The sequence below is a fragment of the Lipotes vexillifer genome, unplaced genomic scaffold, assembly GCF_000442215.2.
Source record: "Lipotes vexillifer unplaced genomic scaffold, Lipotes_vexillifer_v1.1 scaffold415, whole genome shotgun sequence".
NCBI classification, from domain to species: Eukaryota; Metazoa; Chordata; class Mammalia; order Artiodactyla; family Lipotidae; genus Lipotes; species Lipotes vexillifer.
The window spans coordinates 445,106-462,887 of NW_006774345.1; positions in this window are offsets into that span (position 1 = coordinate 445,106).

Consider the following 17,782-nt stretch of genomic DNA (forward strand, 5'->3'; position numbering starts at 1 on the left):
GGGAAAAGTAGAAATTTAGGCAACATAAAAAGAGTGAGGTCCCATGAACTTTTAGCTCACTTTGTTAACCCCTGGTTTGCACTTTTCTGTGTAGTAACTCCTCTTTCATGTTTTGATTGACCTAAAGAGTATCACCTATATGTTTGTCTTGTCCCCTTAAAGTGTAACTGCTGTTCTATAAAAGAGAATACATTCCATGTTTTAAAAATATTCAAGAGCTTTAGCTACCTTATCTATGAATTACGTCTCAGATAAACCCCTCTCTGTTCCCACTACCACTGCTTTACTTTATAATTTGCTCAGTTTTCATCTAGATTTCTAAAGATTCTCATGTTTTGCTTAACTTCATCATCCACAATGTTACCAGAGTGAGTTTTTCTAATATATAAACCTAGTCCTTTATTATTTACTTGCTTAAAATGATTCAGTGATGCACCATCATTTTCAGGATGAGACTCAGCCTCCACAAGACAGCATAGGATATCAAATGTTCTGTTTGATCTGGTCCTTGGTTACCTTTACAGCCTCATCTCTAACCAGGCTTGCCAGGTCCCACAGGCACCGTGTTAAATCACTTGATGCTGCAACCATATTTACCATTTTGCAACTGGTTTTGCTCTGGTGTCTATGAAAACTCTTGTCTTTTCTTCCTGGGATCTCTTTATGCTCCTTCTACTTGGAAATACTGACACAAACTCTTTCAAACTCACCTTAAGCTACTCTGTCCTTTTGCCATAAATCCCTCTTTACCTCCTCAGAATTAATATACTTTATCATAATAGGAAAATCCTGTATCATAAAAATAAAAATTCTTTATCAAAGTTCTGAGCTAGAATTAACAGTTCCCTCTATTGTGCCTCTATCTGTAAGTTTTCCGTTAATTCATTCAATAAATATTTATTGAGCTCCCACTATACTCCAGGAATGGCGTCAGTGTCAGGAATTCAGTAGTGAACAAGACCAACAAATTACTCCCCTAACAAAGTTGACGTTCATAAGGAATTCAAACAATAAAGAAGATAAATTCATACTCTGTGACTTGATGTTAGGTAGTGATACATGCTATGAAGAAAAATAAAGTACCTGAAGGGATAAGAGGGAGGGGAGGAAGTGGTGATTTTTGATTGGGTGATAAGGAAAGCCTTTCTGCGGAAGAGACTTAATTGTAATAATAATATTTATTTAAATTATATTGTGTATTGATACCTTAGGGAATGCTTTTTATGTATTATTTTAGCTCAAATAATACCTATATGGTACATTCCTACTTAACAGGGGAGAAAAGCCAAGATGTAAGGTCAGACATATTTTAAGTGCTGTAACCCTCATTGGAGACCAGATTTCCATTGCCAGAGTACATGTTCTGACTTGGTAGATGCCCATGGAATTAAAAGGAGCTTAGATATGTTTATATGTGTGTCTGTAAATTCCCTCTTCCCACCCTGACAAAACACAGTGCCTGGTGGTAAGTTCTGAAGATATGATTGTTGGATAGGGTTACTGGAATCACACTGCAGTGACAAGGGGATAAGTCATGGAGGTCAATCTTGACCCAGTCCTTTTCTGGCAAGCTCCAGTACAATTGCTTCTGTTCTGGTCTCTTTAACTTTATGCAAAATATTTCAGTTTATTTTAATTCATTGTGTTCATCCAGTTCTCTCTATAAAGTCTATTTTTAACAGAACATTCTCTATTTCAAAACTTGGGATAATGGATATAGGAATATCAATCTATTTCTTCATAGTGAATTTGTCAACATAATTTCTGGCTTGATCTTCAAAATATATCACAAATCTGACTGTTTGCCAAGATTGGTCCAGTCCACTGTCATCTCTCTTTTGAACTAAGGCAATAACCTCCTAATGCATTTCAAAGTGTACTCAAGTTTACTTGAGTACAGTTTACTCTCAAACCAGTCAGGATGAGTCTTGAAAAAATATTAATCAGATTATGTTCTACCCCAGCTTAGATAGCTGAAATATTTTCTCATCACACTTAAAATCTGAAGCCCTTATCATGACCTTCAAGGTCTGGTTGCCTTATCACTCTTCTTGCCCACTCCTCTCCAAACACACTGGTCTCCCTGTTCATTGAACATGCCGAATTTATTCTTGGCCCAGGTTTTTTGAATTTGTCTCTACCTGTGATCCAGCTATAGACACAGTTTATTTCTTTACTTAGCTCTGATCTCTGTCAAAAAAGACATCTGCTTAGAGTGGCCTTTACTAATCACCACATATGAAAATTTTGTACAGACTCCTCAAGGGACTCAACTCATGAAAGCAATTTTGAAGGGGAACAAAGTTTTAGGCCTCACACGCCCTGATTTTAAAATATACTACAAAGCAGCAGTAATTAAAACTATATGGTACTGCCATAAAAATAGATATACAGCCCAATGGAACAGAATAGAGAGCCCAGAAATAAACCCTTGCACAAGTGGCTAAATAGTTTTTGACAAGGGTGTCAAGACTGCACAATAGGGAAAAAAACAGTCTCTTCAACAAAACGTGCTGAAAAAAACTGAATATCCACATGCTAAATAATGAAGTTGTACTCTTATCTTACACCACATATAAGATTTAACTGAAAATGGATTAAAGATTAAATATAAAATCTAAAACTGTTAAACTCCTGGAAAAATCATAGGGAAAAACTTCAAGGCAATTAGATTTGGCAATGATTTTTGATTGTGAAATAAAAGCAGATAACAAGATTTAAAAATAGACAATGGGACTACATCTAATTAAAAGCTTTTGCATGTCTAAAGAAACAATCAACAGAGTGAAAAGGCATTCTATGGAATGGAAGAAAATAATTGCAAATCATATATCTGATAAGGGGTTAATACACAGAATACAAAAGGAACTTCTACAACTCAACAATAACAACAACAAAACTCCAAATAACCTGATTAAAAATGGTCAGAAGAATAGACATTTCTCCAATGAAGACATACAAAGTAACCAATAAGCACATTAAAAGATGCTCAACATCGCTAATCATCAGAGAAATACAAAACCAAAACCACAATGATATACTACTTTATATCCATCAGGATGGTCACTTTCAAAAGAAGAGGAAAAAAAAAGTCATTGAAGATGCTGAGAAGTTGCAACCCTTGTGCAATGTCCATGGAAATGTAAACTGGTGCAGCCACTATGGAAAAAAGGATGGAGGATCCTCATACAATTGAAGATAAGATTACCATGTGATCCAGTAATCCTACCTTGGGGTATATATCCAGAAGAACTCAAAGCAGGATTTTGAAGAGATATTTGCACACCCACATTCATTGCAGCACTGTTCACAACAGCCAAAATGTGGAAGCAACCCAAACGTTCATCAATAGATGAACGGTTTACGAAAATGTGGTGCATACATACAATGGATTATTTTGCAGCCTTAAAAAGGAAGATTATTCTGTCACATGCTACAACATGGATGAACCTTGAGGATATTATGCTAAGTAAAATAAGCCAGACACAAAAGGACATATGCAGTATGATTCCACTCATAGGAAATATCTAAAATAGTCAAAATCATAGAAACAGAAAGTAGAAGCATGCATTTTAGAAATGCAATATATAATCATTGAAATAAAAAGGAGTTTTAGCAATAAAAGATATACTTGATAAAAACCGTCTCCATGAATAAAGAACAGATTGAATACAGTTAGAGAGAGAATTAATGACCTTTAAGATATATAAGTGGAAAAGTTTATAGAATGCTGCAAAAGGAGATAAAGAGAAAACAAAAAAAGTGAGTTTTAGAATTAAGGAAGCTAGAATAATTATTTTTAATATAGGTCTAAAAGAAGACCTGTAAAGAAAGAATTGAGAAAATGCAGAGAGAAAATATTTTAAAAGATAATACCAGGGAATTTTTCAGAGGTAAGAAAAAATATAAATCCATTAATCTAGAAAGGAAAAACTACTTACAAAGGAACATCAGTTAGAATTATAGCAGATTTCTCCACAAAAAAGAGAAAAATTGGAAGCCAGAAGATAATGGTATAATATATTCAAGCAGTTAGAGTAAATAACTGATAATTGAAAATTGTTTTCAAAAACCTATTTAAAAATAAAGATGTGTACAGTTTACCACTTAGGATATTCCAAAAAATGATCTTCAAAGAGGAAACTGATCTCAGAAAAACTTTTTAAAGAGTAAGAAAAAAATTAAACAAATTAAATGACAAATATTAGAGAAATAAAACATGGTGTCAAATTATAATGATCATGTTGAATTTGTGTAAGTTTTTAAACGGACGTAGAAATATATAGTTGAGAAGGAAACATATGTAAATTAGGAAGAGTAAGATAGGTGAACATGTTTTAAGTCCTTTTATCATTAAAGAAGGAGGTCAATGTATTATTTTATTTTATTGTTCCTAAGGTAACTTTGTATGGTAAAATTTTAAGAACAAGAAAAATCAGTAGAGTCTATAAATTAAAAAAACAATATGTATTTTAAAAATTGACTTAAAAAACCCAAAGATTCAATAAATCAAAATTTAAAAACACAAAGGAGAAAGAGTTTTTAAAAAATGAGACTGATAGAAATCGAAAGTTAAGATGGTAGAATTGTGTCAATATATCAACTTTCACAATAACACTAAATGTTTTAGTTAAAAAATATGGTTAGCCATAAGAGAAAAGGAAAATGTAGAAGGGTAGGAAAATATATGGGGTAAATATTAGGAAAAGATCTGGTATAGCTCTAATCATATCAGACAAAATGCACTTGAAGACAAAATGCGTCATTAGCAATGAAGGTTCACAACATCACAACCTAAAGTTTAATGTAATATAAAAATATATAATAATTTAAAATATATTTGCAACTAATGAACGGTATCAAAATAAACATAGAAAATTAATATAACTAAAGAAGGGTAGAGAAAAACTTTAATAGCACTGTGGTAGATTTGAACACTCCTTTAATTATTAATATTCAAGAAGATTAAAAAATCAGCAAAGATATAGAAGATTAGAACTTCCAACCTTGATTTAATGGACATATATGATATTCTATAACCAAAAATTAGAGAATTAATACCTTTTTCAAGTTCAAATAGAGCATTTATAAAAATTGATTTCATATTTGGCCACAAAGCCAAATTTGTTTTAACAAGTTTCAAAGAATAGGTAGACTACAGGTCCCATTCTCAACTCACAAAATATATCAGAAGTTGACCATGAAGAAGATAATTCACATTTATTTGGAAACTAAGAAAACAATTCTAAAGCACTTATGGGTCAAAAAGAAGAAATCTGAATAAAGACCTAAAAATATAATACAAATAATAGTGAAAATATTGTATATCAGAATGAGTTTGAATCTGTGATATTAGTAATTTAAGAATAATTTATAGCCTTTAAGCATGTTACTGAATTGAAAATTAATGTAATAAATATTCAATTTGAATAAGGATGACTTCCTTTAAAATATGAGATAAAGAAAAGATATTCACTATCATTAATTCTATTCAACTGTTTCTTGGCAGAACTTGCCAGCATAATAGAAAAAGAATGGAATGCATTAAGAATTGGAAGATTATAAAACTCTAAATTTTTGCAGATTATATGACTGCTTAGAAAACATGAAAGAGTCTATGGATACATTATTAGAAATAGTAAGATAAAGTACCATTTATTTGCTTATTGAATCTGAGATCCAGTGCCATTTCTTTATATTCTGTAATGCTGGATATGGGACTCTGCAAACTAGTTCCTAGATGGCTTTGCCTGTAGAGGTTTGTCAGGCGAGACACTAGAGGAAAATTGATAGATGGAAAAAGAAAATGGACTTCCAGTGTAGTTTTGTGTGTGTGTGTGAACTTCAACTCTGATTCTAAAATTTATGTGGGAAAGCAATGAATCAAGAATAGGCAAGGAAGGACCTTCAAGATGGCAGAGGAGTAAGAAATGGAGACCACCATCCTCCCCACAAATACATCAACATATGGAACAACTCCTACAGAACACTTACTGAACACTGGCAGAAGACCTCAGACTTCCCAAAAGCCATGTGGCTGACAGGGTTGTGGTGCTGCAGCCGACTGTCAGGCCTGAGCCTCTGAGGTAGAAGAGCCGAGTTCAGGACGTTGGACCACCAGAGACCTCCATGCCCCATGTAATATCAATCAGTGAGAGCTCTCCCAGAGATCTCCATCTCAGTGCCAAGACCGAGCTCCACTCAATGACCAGCAAGCTACAGTACTGGACACCCCATACCAAACAACTAGCAAGACACAACACAACACCATCCATTAGCAGAGAGGCTGATTAAAATCATAATAAGTTCAAGGACACCCCAAAACACACCACTGGATATGGTCCCGCCCACCAGAAAGACAAGACCCAGCCTCATCCACCAGAACACAAGCACCAGTCCCTTCCACCAGGAAGTCTAGACAACCCACTGAACCAACCTCACTCACTGGGGGCAGACACCAAAAACAATGGGAAATACGAACATGCAGCTTGTGGAAAGGACACCCCAAACACAGAAAGTTAGGCAAAATGAGAAGACAGAGAAATATGCAGCAGATGAAGGAGCAAGGTAAAAACCCACCAGACCAAACAAATGAAGAGGATATAGGCAGTCTACTTGAAATAGAATTCAGAGTAATAATAGTAAAGATGATCCAAAGGATTGGAAAGAGAATGGAGAAAATACAAAAAACATTTTAGAAGGATGTAGAAGAACTAAAGAGCAGACAATGATGAACAACACAATAAATGAAATTAAAAATTCTCTACGAGGAATCAATAGCAAAATAACTGAGGCAGAAGAATGGATAAGTGACTTGGAAGATAAAATAGTGGAAATAACTATCACAGAGCAGAATAAAGAAAAAAAGAAAACAATTGAGGACACTCTCAGAGACCTCTGGGACAACACTAAACTCACCAACATTCGAATTATAGGGGTCCCAGAAGACAAAGAGAAAAAGAAGGGGACTGAGAAACTACTTGAAGAGATTATAGTTGAAAAATTACCTAATATGGGAAAGGAAATAGTCAAGTCCAGGAAGCACAGAGTCCTATACAGGATAAATCCAAGGAGAAACACTCTAGGACACATATTAATCAAACTACCAAAATTTAAATACAAAGAAAAAATATTGAAAGCAGCAAGGGAAAAGCAACAAATAACATACAAGGGAATGCTCATAAGGTTAGGAGCTGATCTTTCTGAAGAAAATCTGCAAGCCAGAAGGGAGGGGCAAGACATATTTAAAGTGATGAAAAGGAGAAACCTACACCAAGATTACTCTATCCAGCAAGAATCTAACTCAGATTCGATGGAGAAATTAAAACCTTAACAGACAAGCAAAAGCTAAGAGAATTCAGCACCACCAAGCCAGCTTTACAACAAATGCTAAAGGAACTTCTCTAGGCAGGAAGCACAAGAGAAGGAAAAGACCTACAATAATAAACCCAAAACAATTAAGAAAATGGTAGTAGGAACATACATATCGATAACTACCTTAAATGTAAATGGATTAAATGCTCCCACCAAGAGACGTAGACTGGCTGAATGGATACAAAAACAAGACCCATATATATGCTGTCTACAAGAGACCCACTTCAGACCTAGGGACACATACAGACTGAAAGTGAGGGAATGGAAAAAGGTATTCCATGCAAATGGAAATCAAAAGAAAGCTGGAGTAGCAATTCTCATATCAGACAAAATAGACTTTAAAATAAAGACTATTACAAGACACAAAGAAGGACACTACATAATGATAAAAGGATCAATCCAAGAGAAAGATATAACAATTGTACCTATTTATGCACCCAACATAGGAGCAGCTCAATACATAAGGCAAGTGCTAACAGCCATAAAAGGGGAAATTGGCAATAACACAATAGTAGTAGGGGACTTTAACACCCCACTTTCACCAATGGACAGATCATCCAAAATGAAAATAAATAAGGAAACACAAGCTTTAAATGATACATTAAACAAGATGGACTTAAATGATATTTATAGGACATTCAATCCAAAAACAACAGAATACACTTTCTTTTCAAGTGCTCATGGAACATTTTCCAGGATAGATCATATCTTGGGTCACAAATCAAGTAAATTTGTGAAAATTGGTAAATTTAAGAAAATTGAAATCATATCAGGTATCTTCTCTGACCACAAAGTTATGAGACTAGATACCAATTACAGGGAAAAAACTGTAAAAATTACAAACACATGTAGGCTAAACAAAATGCTACTAAATAACCAAGAGATCATTGAAGAAATCAAAAAGGAAATCAAAAAATACCTAGAAACAAATGACAATGAAAACACGATGACCCAAAACCTATCATATGCAGCAAGAGCAGTTCTAAGAGGGAAGTTTATAGCAATACAATCCTACTTCAAGAAACCAGAAAAATCTCAAATAAGCAACCTAGCCTTACACCTAAAGCAATTAGAGAAAGAAAACAAAAAAACTGCCCAAAGTTAGCAGAAGAAAAGAAATCATAAAGATCAGATCAGAAATAAATGAAAAAGAAATAAAGAAAACAATAGCAAATATCAACAAACCTAAAGCTGGTTCTTTGAGAAGATAAACAAAATTGATAAACCATTAGCCAGACTCATCAAGAAAAAAAGGGAGAAGACTCAAATCAATAGAATTAGAAATGAAAAAGAAGTAACAACTGATATTGCAGAAATACAAAGGATCCTGAGAGATTACTACAAGCAATACATGTCAATAAAATGGACAACCTGGAAGAAATGGACAAATTCTTAGAGAAGTAGAACCTTCCGAGAGTGAACCAGGAAGAAATAGAAAATATAAACAGACCAATCACAAGCACCGAAATTGAAACTGTGATTAAAAATCTTCCAACCAACAAAAGCTCAGGACCAGATGGCTTCACAGGCAAATTCTATCAAACATTCACAGAAGAGCTAACACTTCTCCTTCTCAAACTCTTCCAAAATATAGCAGAGGGAGGAACACTCCCAAACTCATCTACAAGGCCACCATCACCCTGATACCAAAACCAGACAAAGATGTGACAAAAAGGAAAACTACAGGCCATTATCACTGATGAACATAGATGCAAAAATCCCCAACAAAATACTAGCAAACAGAATCCAACAACACATTTAAAGGATCATATGCCATGATCAAGTGGAGTTTATCCCAGGAATGCAAGAATTCTTCATTATACGTAAATCAATCAATGTGATACACCATATTAACAAACTGAAGAATAAAAACCATATGATCATCTCAATAGATGCAGAAAAAGCTTTCAACAAAATTCAACATCCATTTATGATAAAATGTCTCCAGAAAGTAGGCATAGAGGGAACCTACCACAACATAATGAAGGTCACATATGACAAACCCACAGTAGACATCATTTTCAATGGTGAAAAACTGTAACTATTTCCACTATGATCAGGAACAAGATGAGGTTGCCCACTCTCACTACTATTATTCAACATAGTTTTGGAAGTTTTAGCCACAGCAGTCTAAAAAGAAAAAGAAATAAATGGAATCCAAGTCAGAAAAGAAGAAGTAAAATTGTCACTGTTTGCAGATGACATTATACTATACATAGAGGATCCTAAAGATGCTACCAGAAAACTACTAGAGCTAATCAATGAATTTTCTGAAGTAGCAAGATACAAAATTAATGCACGAAATCTCCTGCATTCCTATACATGAATAATGAAAAATCTGAAAAAGAAATTAAGGAAACACTCCCACTCACCCCTGCAACAAAAAGAATAAAATGCCTAGGAATAAACCTACCTAGGAAGACAAAAGACCTGTATGCAGAAAACTATAAGACACTGATGAAAGCAATTAAAGATGATACAAACAGATGGAGAGATATACCATGTTCTTGGATTAGAAGAACCAACACTGTGAAAATCACTATACTACCCAAAGCAATCTACAGATTCAATGCAATCCCTATCAAACTACCGATGGCATTTTTCACAGAACTAGAACAAAAAATTTCACAATTTGTATGGAAACACAAAGGACCCCAAATAGCTAAAGCAATCTTGAGAAAGAAAAATGGAGCTGGAAGAATCAGGCTCCCTCACTTCAGACTATACTACAAAGCTACAGTAATCAAGACAGTATGGTACTGGCACAAAAACAGAAATATAGACAATGGAACAGGTTAGAAAGCCCAGAGATAAACCCACACACATATGGTCACCTTATGTTTCATAAAGGAGGCAAGAATATACACTGGAGAAAAGACAGCCCCTTCAATAAGTGGTGCTGGGAAAACTGGACAGCTACATGTAAAAGAATGAAATTAGAACACTCCCTAACACCATACACAAAAATAACTCAAAATGGATTAAAGATTTAAATGTAAGGCCAGACACTATAAAATGCTTAGAGGAAAACACAGGCAGAACACTCTATTACATAAATCACAGCAAGATCCTATTTGACCCACCTCCTAGAGAAGTGGAAATAAAAACAAAAATAAATAAATGGAACCTAATGAAACTTAAAAGCTTTTGCACAGTAAAGAAAACCATAAATAAGAGGAAAAGACACCCTTAGAATGGGAGAAAATATGTGCAAATGAAGCAAAGGACAAAGGATTAATCTCCAAAATATATAAGCAGCTCATGCAGCTCAATACCAAAGAAAACAAAAAACCCAATCCAAAAATGGGTGGAAGACCTAAATGGACATTTCTCCAAAGAAGATATACAGATTGCCAACTAACACATGAAAGGATGCTCAACATCACTAATCATAAGAAAAATGCAAATCAAAACCACAATGAGGTATCACATCACACTGGTCAAAATGGCCATCATCAAAAAATCTACAAACAATAAAACCTGGAGAGGGTGTAGAGAAAAGGGAACCATCCTGCACTGTTGGTGGGAATGTAAATTGATGCAGCCACTATGGAGAACTGTATGGAAGTTCCTTAAAAAACTAAAAATAGAACTACCATATGACCCAGCAATCCCACTACTGGGCATATACCCCGAGAAAACCATAATTCAAAAAGAGTCATGTACCACAATGTTCACTGCAGCACTATTTACAATAGCCAGGACATGGAAGCAACCTAAGTGTCCATCAACAGATAAATGGATAAAGAAGATGTATATATATTCCATATATACAATGGAATATTAGCCATAAAAAAACAAAATTGAGTTATTTGTAGTGAGGTGGATGGACCTAGAGTCTGTCATACAGAGTGAAGTAAGTCAGAAAGAGGAAAACAAATACTGTATGCTAACACATATATATGGAATCTAAAAAAAAAAAAAAAAAAGGTCATGAAGAACCTAGGGGTAAGACAGGAATAAAGAGACAGACTGATGAACCTATGGTCAGGACACGAATAAAGACACAGACATAGAGAATGGACTTAAGGACACGGGGAGGGGGAAGGGTAAGCTGGGATGAAGTGAGAGAGTGGCACTGACATATATACACTGCCAAATATAAAATAGATAGCTTGTGGGAAGCAGCTGCATAGCACAGGGATATCATTTCAGTGCTTTGTGACCACCTAGAGGGGTGGGATAGGGAGGGTGGGAGGCAGATGCAAGAGGGAGGGGATATGGGGATATAAGTATACATATAGCCGGTTCACTTGGTTATACAACAGAAGTTAGCACAACAATGTAAAGCAATTATATTCCAATAAAGATGCTAAAAAAAAAAAAAAAAAGAATAGGCAAGACACACCTGAAAATAAATGGTGGAGGACTTGTCCAACTACAAGACTATATAAAGTTATAACTAAGATAGTATGGTATTGGCAAAACACTGAAAAATTGACCCATAGGATAGACTACAAAATGTATAGCCATATTCCTATTTGTATGGAAATTTGATATATGAGAGACAATGTTGCATATCACTAGGGAGAGTAGAAACAAGTCAACAAAAATAACTGGAAAAATTGGTAATCCACAAGGAAAAAAGATGAACTTGGATTCTTCATCTCACACTCAAAAATCAGTTCCAAATAGATTAAAAACCTAAATGTCAAGCACAAACTTTAAAATGCTTAGAAGAAGAGATAGATGAATATATTTCTGATGTCAGGAGTGATTTCTTTTTTTTTTCTTTTTTTTTTCTTTTTTTTTTTTGCGGTACGTGGGCCTCTCACTGTTGTGGCCTCTCCCATTGCAGAGCACAGGCTCAGTGGCCATGGCTCACGGGCCCAGCCACTCCGCGGCATGTGGGATCTTCCCAGACTGGGGCACGAACCTGTGTCCCCTGCATTGGCAGGCAGACTCTCAACCACTGTGCCACCAGGGAAGCCCAGGAGTGATTTCTTAAGACAAATCATTAAGGAAGAGATTGATGAATTGGGTTATATTATTATTAAGACTTCCTGTTTATCAAGAAATACTGTAAAAGGGAGTGAATGAAAAGACAGAAACTAAGAGAAGATAATTGCAACATATATAACCTGTAGAGGATTAATAGCAATCATATGTAAAGAACCTCACTAAATCAATGAGAAAAAGGCCGACATTCTTATTTTAAAATGGGAAAAATACTGAATAGAGATTTGACAGAAAACACTGTTTCCCCACCTCCAAAAAAGAAAGGATGTTCAACTCATTAGAAATTAGGGAAATGTAAATTAAAACCACAAAAAGGACATAATTTTGGCCTCTTCAATTGTCAAAAATTAAGTATGACAATTTAAAGCATTGGAGGAGACATAAGTTTTCTTATTTATTAATGATGTGAATGTAAGTTGGTACAACTACTTAGGCAAACAATTTGGCATCATCTTGTAAAGTTGAAAATTCATTTATCCTGTAACCCAGCAATTCCTTTTCTACAGTGTTTCTCAAACCTCAATGTGCATATACATACAACAGAGATCTTGGTAAATTGCAAATTTTCAGGAATGTGCCAAGATTCCATGTTTTTAGCAAGGTCCCAGGTGATGCCCACACTGCCAGTCAGCTCACACTTTGAATAGCAAGACAAACCCAACACAAACTTTGCATATGTGCAAAGAGAGATGTGTATAGAATATCCATAATGGTCCTTTAAAAAATAGCAAAAGAGTAGCAAAACCCAAATGTGCATCAATAAAAAATTAATGTAGTATCAAATGGTATATTATAGAGTGGTAAAAATAATCAACTATGGCTAAACAGAATAACATGAATGAATCTTGGTAATAGAACATTGAGTGAAAAAGCAAATCTGAGAAGACTGATATATTTTTTATAAAGTTCAATATTAAGTAAAATAAGACAATATATTATTTATGTATAAATATATATGAAACAATTATAATTATGAAAGCAAAACCAAAAAATGATAAACACGAAATTCAGGACAATGGTTTTCATGGTGCGAGTGGCCATTAGAAGGGTAGCATAGGCACGAAGGTAATAGGCTCACGGAAGTGACAGGTAACACTCTACTTCTTGGACTGGATGCTTTAGCCATGGGTATCATTATGTTATTAAAAAATGAATTTCAAAAATACATCAAAATCAAGAGAAAATAATATCTAATAGTATATATTTCAGTATTTCATATGTATTTTATACCTTAGAATTTATCCTCTCAACATTCCTATGCATTTGATATATCATAAAATTACAATGAAGAAACTGAGGAAAAGAGAGGTAAGGCAGCTTTCCAGGATAATAAATGATACCCAGAGATTTCTCAAGACAGCAAACTAGAGAGCACCCTTGCTTCTTCTCTTACTCTTGTACCTCACATCCAGTTGATCAGCAATTTCTAATGAATAGGCCACCAAAATGTACATCAAATTTGTCCATTTCTCCCCATCTCTACTTCTACCATCCTAGTGCAAGCTTCAGTTGATCTGGCCTGAACAAATGCAATGTTTCTAACTAATCTTTCTGCTCCCTCTCTTACTTCCTGTTACGGGTTGAATTTAAGTCCCCCAAATATTCATATGTTGAAGCACTAACCCCCAGTACCTCAGAATAACCATATTTGGAGGTCTCTATAAAGACAGGGGCCAAAACCTGTATTTTTTTTTTTTTTTTTTTTTTTTTTTGCTGTAAGCGGGCCTCTCACTGTTGTGGCCTCTCCCGTGGCGGACACAGACTCCGAACACACAGGCCCAGCGGCCATAGCCCACGGGCCCAGCCGCTCCGCAGCATATGGGATCCTCCCGGACCAGGACACGAACCTGCGTCCCCTGCATCGGCAGGCGGACTCCCAACCACTGCGCCACCAGGGAAGCCCCAAAGCCTGTATTTTTAACCACTTCAGACACTGTTCCTGTCAGGTTTCCAGAGTTAAGTTGCTTTGCTTCAAGGACCCATACATCACTGAAAGATTCGGGCTAGGTAATACCCAAAGAAACTTTTATTCTAAAGTCCTTCATAGACTAGCAGATTCCTTGGCTCGAAATAACCTATTCACAGATTGTCTGGTATTCTATTCTCCCTTAGGTGTTATGCAGATTCCCATTCTACATCAATTCAGTTTTAAATATTGCTGTTAAAAGATGAGGGAGAGGACTGGAGAGATCATTTGTTCTGCTAATTACACTTGGCCAGTTAACACTGGCCAAGGATTGACACTCCTTTGAGTATTTCTATTCCCCAGACAAATACATAGTCTAAAAATCGGGGCCATTTTTATGGGACCTGACCATTTTGTTGATAGGAACATGGCTTTTCTTCTCTTTAGTTAGAAAGACTAAAGCTTTCCAAGATTTTGCAATCACTTTTCCGATTTGTCAACTCACTGGCAAAAAAAAAAAAAAAAAAAAAAAATTCCATCTGCCTTCTCATTTCTATTCCTTGGCATTTTCCCAGAAAAATTCTGGGAGGAAGGTTCCATTTCAATTTTTTTTAATGGCCTTTAGTCCTTAGTACAATCATCTTAATTCTAGGTTTATTATTAAAATTTTATTGTTCTAAGAAAACAATAACCTTTATTTGTCTAAGATGGAAATTACAAGTACTATGACTTCATGGCTATTAGGATGTATAAAGAGATGTTCAGATGTTTTAGCCTTGAAAATGGCTTTGTCCAAATTCTTAACAAAGACTTGCTTAGAAAAGGATTATTTTAAAATTAAAAGAATGGGAAATCTAATGCCATTTGCTAAACTTTTTGATCATGACTTAGATATCACAATTTAGATCATTTCAATAAGAGACATTGCCTGGTAAATAGACATCCAGATTTTATCAGGAAAGACTGCCAACAATGCAGATAAATCACCACACTCTTAGAAGTTGATGTACCCACTTAAATTATTTTCCAGATATTATGTATTTTGAAAAGCCCTTGGGGGAGAGTTTCTTGACTATTATAACCTTGAGAACTACTTCTAATTCCCAGTTCACCACCATTTTCATTGCTGTTTAGGCTATTGCTAAGGTTGGAGTTTCCTCGACTACTGCTAGCATAGTTTTAGCTATTCCAGGGTTGTACTTTCCCTCTATTTACCTCATTCCACTATTTTAGCAACAGCTGAAAAGGTAATACTGTAAAAAAAAAAAAAAAAAAAAAAAAGAAGGTAAGCCTAATGAATGCCAGAAAGTAACTCTAGAGCAATTTTAGCTTATCTTTTTGCAATAGGTATATTTTTAAATATTCTCAATTTCAAACAGGGCAACACATTCTAAGTTTGCCTTATCTCTAGCCTTTCTTTACCCTTCCTCAGACAAGAAACAAGTGGAATTAGATTTCACTTAGACCTTGAAAAAGTAACTGGAGACACACTTCAGGGCTATTTGTAACCATGAGAGATGTCACCACATTCAGTACTAGAGAAGCCTTTCATTTATGTACTTTTTTTTTCTAAAGTGTATCTAATTCTCGCTTCAGAGATGAGGTATCAGGCAGCAGTCAGCCAGGCTCCAATTAATTCTTTTACTGTAGAAGTAAAAGGCTTCCTTTGTTTCTCAAGTAAACCCATCTAGCACCTGCTGAGCTGAAGTATTAGATACACAAATTCCAATAGCATGAGTCCAAGATCTCCCTCCTTGAGAGGATGAGAATGTTTAGCTTATGATCAAAGAATTCTCTCTCAGTTGTACCTTTTCCACGTCGAGTTTAGAGTGAGGACAAAACTGGAAGGTTTGGTTATTCACTTGGAATGTAAGCTGTCGTGCTGTCTCCTCTCTCTCTTCCTCCTCCTCTTCTTCTTTCTTCTTTTTCTTCTCATTCCTCCCCCTCCCCCTCCTTCTCCACCAAAGACAATATAATGTAAGTATGTAAGCTGTGGCAACAAACAACACTGATGAACGATTCAGTTTGTACAAACAACCCAAATAGGCTATTTTTAAAAATCATTAACAGTTTTATGCAAAACCCTAATATAATTACCTCCTTTAAAAATCAAAAGAGGGCTTCCCTGGTGGCGCAGTGGTTGAGAGTCCGCCTGCCGATGCAGGGGACGCGGGTTCGTGCCCCGGTCCGGGAGGATCCCAACATGCCGCGGAGCGGCTGGGCCCGTGAGCCATGGCCGCTGAGCCTGCGCGTCCGGAGCCTGTGCTCCGCAACGGGAGAGGCCACAACAGTGAGAGGCCCGTGTACCGCAAAAAAGAGTTCCATGAGGTAAATCTTGCCCTTATTTTACACACCAGGAATTTGAGGCTCAGGGAATTTATATTAACTAGCCAAATTTCATACCGATGGTGAGATCTGAAGCTGAGGTTTAAACACAGATCTGTCTCATCCTAAAGACTGTGAACTATTCTGTAGACATTCACACCCATTTTTGAAAAGAAGAAAATGAAGCAAAGTTTCCTGGCCAAGTAGGTGGTTTTATAGAGCAGAAAGAACACTCAGTGGGAATGGAGAGGCCTGGGTTATAGTCATGGCTATCTGGCTGAGTGATTACTTCTTTGATCTTTGTTATCTTCATACATAAATCAAGAAGACTGGAATAAATGAGCCCACAGTCTACTGAGCTGTAAGAGTCTATGAGTTTTAACTGATTCAAGGCCACAGAGCAAGACTTTGGGATCACCATGTGTCTTGACTATCTCAGTATTCTTCCTATTGGTCCCCTTGATGACACAGGTTACCCAGGCAATTGCAGGGAGCAGGGCTAGACATGTGCCATCCTACAAAGGAGGTGAAGCTGGACTTTGGCTCATCCTGGGTTGTTGCCTCTTTCGCTGTCTCTCTACAGCTTATGGTTTCCAGACTGTCCACTCAATCTCCAGTAGCCTTATCCTACCTGGAGGCTGCTGAGAGACACTAAGAAGGACACCCCAGGCAGAAAATAACCCATGGGCTCTTCTTGATTCTTATACTCTTAAGAAGAAACAGGTTACTCAGTTTTGTAGATAGATACAAATTGGTTCCTCTCTTTCATTAATTCAAAGGCCTACTCCATACTACTTACCCTTTTCCATGACCTCACCTCTGCAGAACTTTCCCACCCCTGTAATAAGCTTCCTCTGCCTTCTATGGTCATTCTGCTTTTACTACAACCTGAGATGAGTCAGTAATGTTCTCTCCCTTAAGAATATAAAAACTCCAAAGGAGACACAGAAAAGAATGTGGTCATTGCAAGGTAGCTAAAGATGAAATCCATCAACTCCTGGGGCAGAAGCGTGTGGGTAGCTCTTTGTTAGTTTCCTTCTAAAACTATAAAGTATTTATTTGTTTGCTTTGTTTGTTTGTTTGTTCCATGTTTGCTTATTTGTTTTCTCTTCCTTACTTATGCATGTAACCCTGGTATCTTTCTAATGAATCTGCCTCTATGTTTAAACTAGCCAGAGTTGCTTTTGGTAGTAACTCAAAGAACCTAAATTGATTCAG